This window comes from Anabrus simplex, chromosome 4 (assembly GCF_040414725.1).
Source record: "Anabrus simplex isolate iqAnaSimp1 chromosome 4, ASM4041472v1, whole genome shotgun sequence".
Classification (NCBI taxonomy): domain Eukaryota; kingdom Metazoa; phylum Arthropoda; class Insecta; order Orthoptera; family Tettigoniidae; genus Anabrus; species Anabrus simplex.
The window spans coordinates 155,249,569-155,264,102 of record NC_090268.1 but is presented as its reverse complement, the minus strand read 5'-3'; positions in this window follow the sequence as shown (position 1 = coordinate 155,264,102).

Genomic DNA, 14,534 nt, shown 5'->3' with positions numbered 1-14,534 from the left:
CTGCTCTGCGGTATGCCCGGCGTGCAAGCTAGCAGTGAGGCCCGCGTCAGGGATGAGAAAGCTACAGTATGTCGACCGCCAGTAAAGCGCGCGATCTCACCGAATCTGAGGTTGTAAGAGTGCTATTCACATTAGAATCGGAAGATGAATATTCCGATTTAAGTGATTTCGAGAATAATGATGATAGTGATGACACCGATTATAATGAAAGTACAGAAGTTGTCCAACCACTTGTGCAAAGCATGAGAAAGAGAAGCCGTACCTGTTCTCTTATGTTCAAATGAAGGATAATGTGTTTACTCCAGTTGTGCACGATTTTGATGACGCAAACAGTCGTATTACTCTAGGTCTCTTACAGAATGAAACAACAGCTTTGAGCAATTTTCAGTTATTTTTTACACCAGTTCTTATGAAAGAAATAGCTATTGAAACACATAAATATTAAAAGTTTGTGTTGGAGAAAACGCCACCGAGTTCAAAATCACGTTTACAACAGTGGAGAGACACTACTCCTGAAGAGTTATATATATTTCCGGCAGTGACAATGCTAATGGTTCGAATGAAGACTGAATATCACGCAGTACTGGTCTACTGATCCGCTCCTAGCCACCCCCCAGTCTTCAGATTATATGCCAAGGGATAGGTACTTTGTACTTCTCCGTATGATTCACTTCTGTGACAATAATACTCAACTTGAAGGTGACACTGTACAAGATAAGGCTAATTGTTGACCATCTCAGAAGAAAGTTCAGTGAAGTTTATAGTCCATTTCAGAACGTGTGTATAGATGAAAGTTTGACGCTATTCAAGGGTAGGCTCCCTTTCATCCAGTTTATACCCTCCAGGAGCCACCGGTTTGGGATAAAAACATTCGTTATTTGTGACTGTGAAACTGGAGTATGTGTTAGATTTTATTGTGTACACGGGGGCAGCAACAGAAATTTTACCAGAACGCGAAATGAGTATATCTGGTGCAGTAGTCAAAACTTTGAAGGAGAAGTATCTGAATAAAGGGCATACGCTGTCGATCGATAATTGGTATTCGAGCCCACTACTGTACGACTACCTACATACGACTAAAATAAACACATGCGGAACAATTCGACGGAACCACGCTGCATACAGATGCAATGGAATCCACAGGGAAAGTAGACAGGAAGACAAAGTAACCTAAACTAAAGCCACAGTGTATTCTTCAGTACAATAAGAACATGGGATAGTGATGATTATGATGATGATGATGCTTGTTGTTTAAATGGGCTTAACATCGAGGTCATCGGCCCCTAATGGAAGGAAATGAAATGACAACAAAAAAATAAAAATCATCCACTGACCAAAATTAAAAAAAACGTCATGAAGAAGGAATGGATGGGCATGAACCAAAAAACAAAAACGAGCAAACAAGAAAAGAGTGGATCCAACTCCGAAAAAGATCATAGATAATTTATTACTGATAAAGGGACCACTCATGAATCACAATCCTGAATCGAGGATGCTTGATGTCTAAAGGGGTCCAAAATCCAGGTCTAAGGCCCCTCAGAATGGTACATGTCGAGAGTAAAGTAGAACCTTGGTATTTGTAATGTTACCGGGCGAGTTGGCCGTGCGCGAAGAGGCGCGCAGCTGTGAGCTTGCATCCGGGAGATAGTAGGTTCGAATCCCACTATCGGCAGCCCTGAAGATGGTTTTCCGTGGTTTCCCATTTTCACACCAGGCAAATGCTGGGGCTATAGCTTAATTAAGGCCACGGCCGCTTCCTTCCAACTCCTAGGCCTTTCATATCCCATCGTCGCCATAAGACCTATCTGTGTCGGTGCGACGTAAAGCCCCTAGCAAAAAAATAAAATTGTCATGTTGGGGTACTAATCAAAAGTAGCGAAGACTCACGGTGTTCCACACAAGATAGTACTACTCACAAGTATTGTACTTCGTATAGGTAACGCAAACCTATGGTGTTTCCCACACAATGGCGCCACTTATAGCCAACGCAAACCGATGACGTTCCTTACCTAGGTGTACTAACCACACATCCCGTGGTGTTCCTCACATAGTGGGTACTAATCACAGGCAACGCAGACCCACGTTGTCGCTCATATAGTGGTACAACTCACAGGCAACGCCCAGACCCGCGGTGTTGCTCACATGGGTACGACGCGCGGGTACTGGAAACCCCCAGGCCAAGCTCATGACTGCTAGTAATCACAAACCTATTTCGTACCGAATATAGTGGCACAACTCGCAAGTACAGGCAACCCATGGTGTTCCCCGCGTGATGGTACGAATCAAAAGCAGTTTCATGGTTCTAATTCAATCATCCCTTGTTCGCCCCTTTTAGTCGCCTCACACGACAGGCAGGGGATACCGTGGGTGTATTATTCGTCTGCGTCCCCCATCCACAGGGGGTAAAGAGAGAGAGAAAAGAAGAAGAAAGCAAGGATCCGTCACTTCGAAAGATGAAGTAACGGACTAAGAAAGGCAAGGGCGTGAAATGAGACTCCCTAGGCCTCGAATGCTCTAATACCGTCGGGGTCGAAAAAGAACAAGAGTTGACCAAGGGAAGTCGGACAGGATAGACGAAAGTGAGGAGCCTGGCACAAGTAAGTGGAAGCAATGCCAAGACTCAGCTAAGGGACCCGTGGTCGCCAACACACGCTCCCAAGTTGAGAGTCCCTTGGGCCCCTTTTCAGTCGCCTCTTACGACGGGCAGGAAGGATGATTCAAGGAAGGCTGACATTTCTGCTTGCCAGGTTTGCAGGTTGGCTGCCAACTGAGTTTGCCAACTTGGTGGTTGGCTCATGGTGAGTGACAGTGTACGAGGAGTAAGTAAGGTGAAACACAGGTTAGTTCAAACTCTGCCGAGGACCGGCGTGGTTGGCGCTCGCCCAGTGGGCACGTTCGGAACAGGTGAAGTTTTACCGTGTCGCAACGGAACAAGTTCCGAACCAGTGACAACACTGAGGGCTCTGACAGATTGCTTGGCCTGCGTATACTGGGTTTACAGGCTGTTTGGTACTGCTTCAATTCTTGGTAGGCAGTTGGCGATTGTTGCATTTCAAACAGGCTGTTGCTGGCGGCCTGTCTTCAGGGGCTCGCTGTCAGGTGATCAGTGCTTGGCGGGAAGCTGGTATCTTGTGAGCAAGGGGCTTACCGAAAGTCTAGCAGATAACGGCGATGAAGCTTGCAAACTGCGAGCAAGTGTCTTGGCTGTCGGTACTTGGCTCTCCTAGATGTGCTCCGTACGAGCGCTGCGCTTAGAATGTGTTGTGTGCGGGGACCTGTATTGTCAGGCGGATCCTACTGCCCGGGTACATGACACTCCCACCCGCCCTTCTTGGGTGGTTACTGACACGGGCTTTCGAGCGTAGTCGCACACGTAGAAGGTCCATCTCTGAGCAGCACGCATCAAAAATTTGGAATAGGTCTACAATTAACCCTTAAAAACAATAAAAAATAAAGAGAGGACCATGCCCACATGACCCTTTTAGTCGCCTTCTACGACAGGCAGGGATTACCTGTGAATATATTCAGCCTCTCCCATCCACAGGTCCAACACCTTATACCAAACCGCAATCCATGTCCGCGCCTAGGTCGCCCCTTTTTGTCGCCTCTTACGACAGGCAGGGGTACCACGGTGTTATTCTACATGTGCGTCCGCCACACGCAGGGGCTCCTTAGGGTGTGGCGAGGGAGGGGGGGGTTGATATATATATAATACGAAATATTGTCGAATCCATATTTTCGAGGTAGCCGAGGTGAATTGTACACTCCGGATGTTTAGTATCCGGAGATAAATCACGTGGGGGTAAGACACCCCAGGAACTCAGGGTCAGGGGAGGGGGCGAGGGAGTGGTATATAAAAATGATCGAAAATACTGTGGAATCCATACTTTTCGGGCTCGCCGAAATGAATAGTAACACTCCATATTTTTTAATGTCCAAGTTCAGCCCCCTTCAAAGTGAGGGGCGTTGGGAGAATGATATATAAAAATAATCGAAAATACTGTGGAATCCATAGTTTTTGCGGTTGCTGATAGAAATAGTGAGACTCCGGATATTTCATAAGTACAAGTTCATCCCACTCAGGGGTGGGGGTCGAGGGGGGACTGATAGATAAAAACAATCGAAAATAGTATCGAATCCACAGTTTTTGGGGTCGATGAGATGAATAGCGGCACTCGAGATTTTTAGTATCATGAGACAAACCGTTTGGGGGTAGGACACCCAGGCATCCATAGAGGCGGGGGGATGAAGCGGATGAGATATAAAAATCATCAAAAGTATTGTCGAATCCATACTTTTCGTGGTCGTTGAGATGAACAGTGACATTCCAGAAAATTTTAAACCAAGTTCAGCCCCCTCAAGGTGGGGCGCGAGGGGGGGAAATATATAACAATAATAATAATAATAATAATAATAATAATAATAATAATAATAATAATCGAAAATTGTGTCGAATCCATGGTTTCTGTGGTCACTGAGATGAATAAAAACACTCCAGATTTAAAAAAAACATTAAAGCTCAGCTCCCTTTGTGGTAGATGATGATGATGATGATGCTTGTTTTAAGGGGCCTAACATCGAAGGTCATCGGCCCCTAATGGAACGAAATGAACGACATGAGATATGAAGTTAAAATTTTAAAAAGTATCCACTGACTAGTTTTAAAAAATGGATATGAAGAAAACTGAGGGTGAGATTAAAACATTCAGTGGATCTAATACGCAATGCCTTATTTTCTAATAAAATAAGAGAAAATACAGGAAAACGAAGGAATAAGGCATTGCGCAGTAGTACAGATATTAACACATAATTTACGTTAGAGGTTAAAATAACACATTAAAATGCGCAACACACACTAAAATGAAGTCAATGGGATAAAATCGCAACTGACACAAACAACACTAGGACAAAGGACATCATCACACACGATAAAACAGACCGCTATCCCTCATAAAGAGGAAGACGAGGTCTGCTGACTGCTCGTCATCTCGCAAGATAAGGGGGATGGTAATCGGAAGGTTAAAAATGCGGCGCAGATCGACCAGGTCCACACACTCCGTAAGGATGTGTACCACGGTAAGACGGTCGCCGCAGGTACACACCGGAGGGGGTTCTCCTTTCAGTAGATGGGAGTGCGTCAAGATACCGTGGCCGATCCGAAGGCGACATAATACCACGGCTTCCCTCCGCGAAGCCCGAAGGGAAGTCCTCCATACCTTCGTTGTTCCTTTTATCGCTCTCAGCTTATGGGGAAGTGGGATGGCCTGCCACTCCATCTCCCAATAGTACATAACCAGATGTCTCAGCTGAGAGCGAATATTAATTGCTGGAACCTTCAAGGGCAACGGGGACAGTGTAAGTGCCCCCTTGGCAGTCTGATATGCTAACTCGTTTCCCTCTATGCCCATGTGGCTGTGGAGCCACACAAACGTGATTCTGGTGCCGGCATCCGAACACCCGGCCAGCAGGTCCTGGATTCGCTGCACCAGAGGGTGCCGAGGGAAACAAGTATCAACAGACTGGAGAGAACTCAAGGAGTCAGTACCGCAGAGCTTCACGGATAGCACATAGCTCTGCTGTGTACACAATACAGGTTTCCGGGAGAGCAAAAGGAAACCTATCATTGTCGACAACGAACGTACAGCTCACCTTCGTATCTGTCCTTGAACCATATGTGTAGACGACGAGTGAACCTGGATAGCGGCCCAGAACGGACAGGAAGAGCCTCCGATAAATCGAAGGGTCCGTGTTTTCTTTTAGGCCAGTGTGCAGCTCCAAGATTATTTAAGGTCGTCGTACTAGCCACGGAGGTACCCCACTTGGTTGTCTGACAAGGCAAAGAACCGAAGGTACGTCAAACAATTCGTCACTGCTATCCAAGCGTATCCCAACCGGCCGCGTCGCACGGGGATAAGCAGCGCACAGCAAACGGTTGCCATTGTTGAACACGCAAGGATAGCTTGGATGAAGTGGATTCTGTCGCAAATTTGCAGCATACGAAAGAAGCATTTGCTGGCGCCTCAGGTGTAAAGGCGGCACACCAGACTCAGCGAGCAGGCTGACAATGGGGCTTGTACGAAAAGCCCCCGCCGCCAACCTAACCCCGCTGTGGTGGATGCTGTTCAGCTTCCCAAGCACGCTTGGCCTTGCTGAGACAAATGCTCCACTGCCGTAGTCTAACCTGGATAATATGTGTGCCCTGTAAAATCGTAGCAGCACAGCGCGGTCAGCTCCCCAATTATTGCTGCTAAGAAACTTCAAGAGATTAAGCCTCTTGGTGCATCGCACTTTTAGCTCTCGCGCGTGTGGCTCCCACGATAATTTACTGTCAGAAAGGAGCCCAAGAAATCGGTAAGTGTCAACAACTGGAAGAACGACATTTCCTAAATAAAGCTCAGGATGGGGGTGAAGAGTACGTTAACGACGAAAGTGGACAACAGAGGTCTTTGCGGCAGAAAACCGAAAGCCATTTTCTAAGGTCCACTGCTCCACCCTCCTAATAGCTCGGCGACTGCCATACTGCACGAGCTATAGTGCAGAGCAAAATCGTCCATATATAGAGACGGTATTACTGCCGGACCAACAGCAGCTACAATACTGTTTATGGCAATAGCGAACAGAGTGACGCTAAGAACCGATCCCTGTGGAACTCCATTTTCCTGAAGGTGGTATTGCGAATATGTCCTCCCTACTCGGACACGAAAAAGACGGAGGGACAAAAAATTCGCAATAAATACCGGCAAGTTACCTCGGAATCCCCATTGATGCAGGGCTGAAAGGATACCATATCGCCATTTGGTGTCATAGGCCTTCTCTAAATCAGAGAAAACAGCTATCAAGTCCTGTTTACGTAGAAACGCATCCTGGATAGAGCTCTCCAGGCGTACCAAAAGGGTAAGTGGTTAAGCGAGCGGCTCGAAATCCACGTTGGTACTCGGACAAGAGTCCTTGTTTATCCAGACACCATACAAGTCGGCGATTGACCATCCTCTCAAAAAGCATACACAGGCAGTTCGTAAGACAAATCGTTCTGTAACTTCCTGCATACTTAGGATCCTTGTCAAGATCGAGGACAGGAATTACTATGCCCTCTCGCCAATGAGACGGAAAATCATCCTCTATCCTGATTCGGTTGAGCACAGGAAGGAGATATAGTAGACTATCATGACTAAGGTGTTACAACATCTCGTTATGGATGTTGTCTGGTCCAGGAGACGTGTCCTTGCAAAGCGCCAAGGGGCTGCGGAGTTCCCACTCCGTAAAGGGCACGTTGTAGTCTTCTGAAACTTGAGTGGCAAAACTAAGATTATTAAGTTCTGCTTCCCGCTTCAGAGCGAGGAATTCACGATGGTAATTCCAGGAGCCAGATACATCCGCGAAATTACTAGCTAGATGGTTAGCAATCGAGAGTGTTCTCAGTGACGATATTGCCTGCAATGGAGATTCCCGGTACAGAAGATGATCCTTGGATACGCGAAATACGCCGAAGCTAAGTCCACACTTGAGATGATGGAGTATGTGACGTCATAGACGACATATATCTCTCCCACAACAACAGAATAAAAGTAAATTGCTAGTCATTTTAAAAACTACGTTATTTTATCTGGGTTAAATGATTTTAAGAAGCGGTTAGCTGAACGGAAAAAGCTACAATTACAGAATCCAGAGTTAACTCAACCTAGAAAAGGTTTCAGTCCAAAGGATCTTGACCTAGTTACTGATAACAAGTATCCGCTGGAAAAATACAGGTATACCAAAGTTGTTTTAAATGAACTGTTTGATCTACAGGACATTGATGAAACTCGCATTTACATGGTCGCAGCCGAAATGTCAAGAGATTAACGGTGGAGCAAATTCTTGCAAGAATTCGTGGTTTGAGTTGGGACAAGTGTACTGAACAAGATTTGTCTGTGTTTGTACCATCTATTCTCGTGCATTGATCCAAGCAAAAACTGCGCAGACAATAGCAGTCCTCGTCCATACTGCAATTGCCAAACAAAATTCATTCACCCAACAATGGTTGACGAAGCGGTTGGAGGATCTTCGGACTGAATTGCACCTAGAAAGTCGTAACTCCATCAGTTGTGCGATCATTTGCGAAATGTGGGACATAATCCAATTCCATGTTTGGCGATGATTAAATGTGGAGAGTGTGTTCGGGTCTTTTGCCGACCTTCGAACAAATCTCAGTAGCATGTCTCTCAACAATATTACTAACCAGACGGAACTTCGTCGAATGACTGTTCCACACGCCATCGAAGAAGCCATGCAAAAGTACGGGGATTGCCCGTGGGAGCCTCTCTTCAAGAAACACAGCTTACTCAAGGCAGAATTTGACAAGTTACTAGAATTATTGATATCAGTGGAAGAGGATCGGTATGTTTGGATCAATGATGGTGGCACTGCCACTGTATATAAGAATTTGGCTACGGTAAGCATTTTGCTTCTCTCTATTGGACGAACTCGTTCTAGTTGGGTATCATAACGGGATAGGGTCAGCAACCATTAGAGATCTAATCCCCTTATATGCTCCATTGGAATCCATTTGATGATGCGGAGAGGACAGTCTCATCCCACCATTGATGAACCAGATGTGTCTCAATCTCAGTCAACCCAACCCCCACAAAAGAAGAAGACGCAAAAACGAAAACAGGAAGATCAACCTCAACGGAAGTCGCCGAGGAAAAGTCGTCTCAGTGCGTTTAGTGATGATGATAGTCAAGGAATCCAGGGTTTCACTTCACAGCAAGAAGATCAGACTGCTAGCACATCAATTTCGGATCTGACACCATCATCAGATTCTGATTTATATGATCTTAATGAATTAGAATGAAAGTTGAATTATTGTCGGCCATAAAAAACTTATATTATTACTTTTCATTCAGCAGCAGATGCTAATATGAGTTGGGATAGAGCATCCCTTAACGAAATTCTTAATGAAAAAGTCCTTCGGAATCAAGCTGTCCAGCGTACTCGTTTCCAGAGACTACTTGATCAGAAAGACGGAAAACTTGTATTTAGGAGAACCTCATCATTCAATTCAAAGCCTGTACTAGCATATATTTCTGAATAGGTCCATTTGAGAATCATTCATCTTTTGCTTTAGCAGAATAAAATGTTCTTTGTACTCTAAATCAATAATATCATTTTTAATATTGTATATATTGACTTGGAGATACTTCTCTCAATTGTATTACAACTTGACTGTGATAATTATTGACCAATTATTGTATTATATTTTATCTCAAAATTGTCTTTGTATATTGAACTTTTATCTACTTTGCTAGATGTGTAAACTGTGATCTTGCGGATTATGTAATATAAAATGTAATGAATAACACAACATATTAAAAGGTTATTATAATCTAACATTTTCTGATGTCAAAGTCAAAATTTGCTGATTTCCTAGGTGGAGTCAGCAAGGGAGCTGGGCAGACACACCCATCCCCGGCCACGAAGAAAAAGGATCCACCACCTCAAACGTCAAGAGCTACACCAGACACTCACTCAGACTAATATAATATATTTAATGCAGCCAAATAGCCATAACAGAGAATATAGATTGCATTGATGGGTTACATATTTGCATAATCACTTATAGACATTGTTCTTCTTTTACAGAATTCAATGTGGTACTGTTCACACGTTTTTCCACAGTTTGCACTCACAATCTATACTTGGGTCATGGAAGTGTTTTGATTTGCAGAGTAGGTGATGAAAACCGTGAACTTCTAATCTTGTAATGACATGTCTTAATTCAAAATCCGCTTTTGTCCACGAGAGATCTATCATTGCCCCTGTGCCATAGAAGTCTGGTTGGACTTCTCCTCTCTTCTCCGTCAGATTTGCTAGCAGTTTCTTTGATGCACCGGTGTTCGGTAGGGGCATATTTTTCCTGATATATTCTATGAGAAATGATTTCCTTGCGAGGAGGTATACAAGTCTAGATCGTGTCGTTTATGATACACCTATCAACTTCTTTATATAGTTCGCTTTCACCTTTTCCAAGGTTGATAAGTTCCTCATTGTTAAATGTGTCCAGATAATTTCAATGCCATAAGTCATTATTGGAAGGATTTTTACTCTGAATAGCAACATTGCTGTTTCCAGACTGAGTGATCTAATGTTTTTTTTTATTTCACGCATTGCCATCATTGCTTGAGTTGCCTTTTCTGTGACATGTTTTGTGAAACAATATGCGCTCGATTGCAGGGTGATGCCTAAATATTTGAAGTCTGGTACTATCTTTAATTTTTTATCCCGAATAAAGGTCTCTGCTGAGGCGGGTACTCTCCCTCCTTTCCAGAAGACTATGGTGTCTGTTTTTTATGAACACGTTTTCGGAGCACCAGTTTTGAACGTCATTTACAGTTTCCTGTAGTTTTGTTATGTCTCTTGAACCAATTACAATATCATCGGCATACGCGCAAGAAAATACTTCCTACTTTTGGGTAATTCTTAGGATATCTGCGGTTGCAACTATAAACAGCAAAGGACTCTTTGATTGAGCTATTGGATCTGATACAAGGTACGTAGAATACAAGGTAGGGATCACGAGAGAGGTGCGCAGTAGCAAAGCAGAGCTGTGACGTCACGCAGGACCCTCGCGTTGAATCTGCTCTGAATGAGGTAGAGGTAGTTCGAATAAGAATTGCTGCACACGCAGAAGCTAGGTGCTAATAATACACGATAGTAACATTTCTGTGGTGTATGATGAACCGTGTGTGTTTATTTTACGTGATAAAACGTAAAAAACCGTAATAGTGTACACTTTTCAGTATGCTTTTTCATGCCTTTGCAGGCTGCACAAATCATAGCAGGCACGCGAAGGAACGAAACATACACTTTCATGTAGCCACTGACTTAAATAAATGGTGACAGAAGTAGTCAAGTCACTATCGAAAGCTATCTTTCTCAGCTTCGAGGGTTCAGAAGGCTTTATGACCATCCTCTTCCGACAGCTGTGACGCGAAAGGTGAGATCATTGCTTCTTAGCCTCAATGCTTCCGAGGCGATAAGAAATTCCATCTGTTCTCCGGAAGATTATGAAACACTACGGCCAAATATGTTACATGCTACTGATGAACTCGATCAAAACTCGGATATCGTGTGCCAGTCTAAGGCCAGCGTTGAGCCCACAACATCCTATTCTTTACCGGAGGATGAGCAAGGGTTTGTTTAAGCCCTTGAAGAGCCAGTAAAACAGCTCGACGACAGTCGCGAAACCAAGGATCGTGATGAGCTGCTAGAAAACCTCACTGGCTGTAGTGTAGCTTTTAGGGTAAAGAAGAATAACCTCGATATAGAAAGCGATTACGGAGAGAAAAAAGGTCAAACTACAAGGGGTGGAAATTAGATTTCAAAAAGAGTTCTTTTTTTTTTTTTTTTTTTTTTTTTTTGCAAGTTGCTTTACGTCGCACCGATACAGGTCTTATGGCGACGATGGGACAGGAAAGGGCTAGGAGTGGGAAGTAAGCGTCCGTGGCCTTAATTAAGGTACTGTCCCAGCATTTGCTTGGTATGAAAATGGGAAACCACGGAAAACCATCTTCAGGACTGCCGACCGTGGGGTTCGAACCCACTACCTCCCGAATACCGGATACTGGCCGCACTTAAGCAACTGCAGCTATCGAGCTCGGGAAAGAACTGAATGAGGGTTCTAACATCATCACAAACCTTACGGATATCCTGAAGAAGGAATTCCCCGAAATTTATGAGCTTGCAAGTTGCTTCGTGAGAAGCCGTTCTTTTATTCGAATGGAGACCGGGTTTCAGTTAATACAATACCCATAAAGAAAGAAGAAAAGCAAAGAAATTCCACTGATACTCTTTTTATAAATATCAACATTATACTTTGTGTATAACATACCTGTTTTTTTATGAAAGGCAATTTATTATGTTATACATGAAACCAGTGCTAAGAATGTTAATATACGGGCTCAATAATGTATCTGTCCTATCTAATATTAACGTGGAATTTCTCAGTTCCTGGCACTTGGAGAACATTTACTGTACTGTTTGTTTTGTGGACAGTTTCCTAACATTTGCTGTTTGTGTTGTTGACAGTGTATATAGTTTCCCAATATTGCTTGTAACAACGGACATATTTCTTGCAGTCATCAAGCTTTAATGTTCGAGTCTGTAACAATTAGAACTCCTTGTTACTGTTATCATGGGTGTTGAGAACATGAACATATGAAATGGCCATTCCACTGGGATCACAGTCTTAGCATTGTTACAACCTTTTATACAGATCGAAATACTTCAGAAACGCTGCTGGATTCACACTGTATTTGATCTCCTATTATTACTCTCTTAATAGTGAAGTGAAATGCCTTTTGTTAGGAGATGTTAAAATATCAATGTTCTCTTATCTGTAACTTGTGGCTAAAACAGAATAGCTTACAGCTTACCTCATACAGAAGGCAAGGCGCTGAGGGTGCACGCCGACGTCATCGAAGGCCAAGTGTGGTGGGGAGACCTGCGCGTGATCCCTACCTCTTAGGCTCCTTTCACACTACACGGTTTCGACCGTACGGCAAAAAAACCGTACGGCGACATTCCATTAGTGGCGTGAAGAAGAGCATTAGACCTTTCACATTACACGGCACGGCAACGGCACGGCTGCCGTGCCGTGTAGCAGCCGTGTCTTGCCACTGGAATGGACGGCTGCCGTTGACTCAGTGGCGCACGCAGCTAAATGCATGCTTTCACACTGCACGGTTTTTTAATCGTACGGCAGCTCTCGAGCAGCTGTAGAGGAGATAACGCGAGGGTATCTAGACACAAGTTATACGTATTGGTATCGTAGTGTTTTATGATTTTACTTTGTTATTAAAATGTTCAGTGCATTGCTTTATAGGATTTATCGTTGGTTTTGTGAAATGGCTGACGCAGATTCTGAAATTCTTATTACTCTGGTCCATACTGGGACATAACGCTAGACATTTATACAGTAGTGGCGATTGTATTGGACGTGTGTGTTTGGGGGGCGGTGGGGGGCGAAATGTACAAACAACAAAACGTACCCGGGTTTGTGGTGTATAGCGTGGGGAGGTGGGGGTGTGTATATACACCAACACTTTTAAGAAAAGCTCAAAGTGGTAGGCTAATTTCGACGGAGAGGTAAAGATTGTCAGACTACCAACTTAAGTGCGGTAATAGTTTTTTTTATTTTTTTTTTTTTAAGATTTTGATTCAGTACCATACAATAAAACTTTCATCAAAGGAACAATTTTACACATGCACTAAAATTAAACAGAACTACTGTGTGATAATACAATTAAAATTCGTTAGAATTTGACTACACACTACGAAACTAACACACTAAACGAGATTGCCAGATAGACGAAAACGCGCGGCAAGCGAGTGAATCATACCTCAGCGTCCATGACCTTGGCAATAAAATATACCCCTGCCACCCTTCCTCACAGTACATGCAAAGTCTCAACTACTTGGTATGGCGCTATACAAATTGGTTAGCCGCGACAAACTACATTCTGTGCGTATTCCCGCTAATAATTGTATTGATAATTAAAGAAAATAAAAGAAAGATTTATCTGATAAGATAACAGGGCTTGTACAAATTGCTTTTTTAAATAATTAAAGTCCTAGTTTCAGCCACCTAAAATGGAATAATAATGTAATGTTTTCTCCATCAAGGGGCTGCCTGGCCGAGGCGGTAAAGGCGTGCTCGGTCCGCCCGGAAGGACGTGGGTTCGAATCCCCGTCAGGAAGTCGTAAAATTTAAGAAATGAGATTTTCACTTTCGGAGGTGCATATGGCCCTGAGGTTCACTCCGCCTACTCCAAAAATGAGTACCCCGTTAATTCCTGGGGGCAAAGGCGGCCGGGCGTAGAGCTAACCACTCTACCCCATCACGGGCCGCGGTTAACAATGGTAGAAGCCTTTACCTTCCACCCCTCCAAAGGCCTTCATGGCCTGTACGGAGGTGTCTTTGTCTTTTTCCTCCACAAAGTGGGGCGGGGGCGATCGCACCCCCTCGTCCCCTAATCGCCGCTGCTGCATTTATAAAGATCGGAATGCGACAAGAAAAGCCTGGCGTGAAGTTTACTTAGAAATAAAACCAGATTTTGATCTAATTTAAGACAAAGAAAAAAGTGTGTTTGCTAACTTAAGTGTATTTTCAGTATATATAGTGTATATTATTACATAATACAGATTCACAAATATATACTTATGATACAATTTCACAGTTTAATATTCAGCCACAAACTACTAATATTAAGAAATCATCCTATTATTAAAATGACTCTCTTGTATGACTAGCATCAAGACATGCACTGAGCTTCCCACGGCAAAAAAAACCGTACGGCAAAAAAACCGTTGCAGTGTGAAAGCAACATCCACGGCAAAAGAGCCGTACGGTTTTTTTGCCGTACGGTCGAAACCGTGTAGTGTGAAAGGAGCCTTAGGCCGGCCGCCAGATGTGACGCAGGGTGACTCACGGTGAGTTTCTGCGAACCACAGAACTGACTGCACCCGCGCATGTTACGGCGCAGGGTGACGTGACG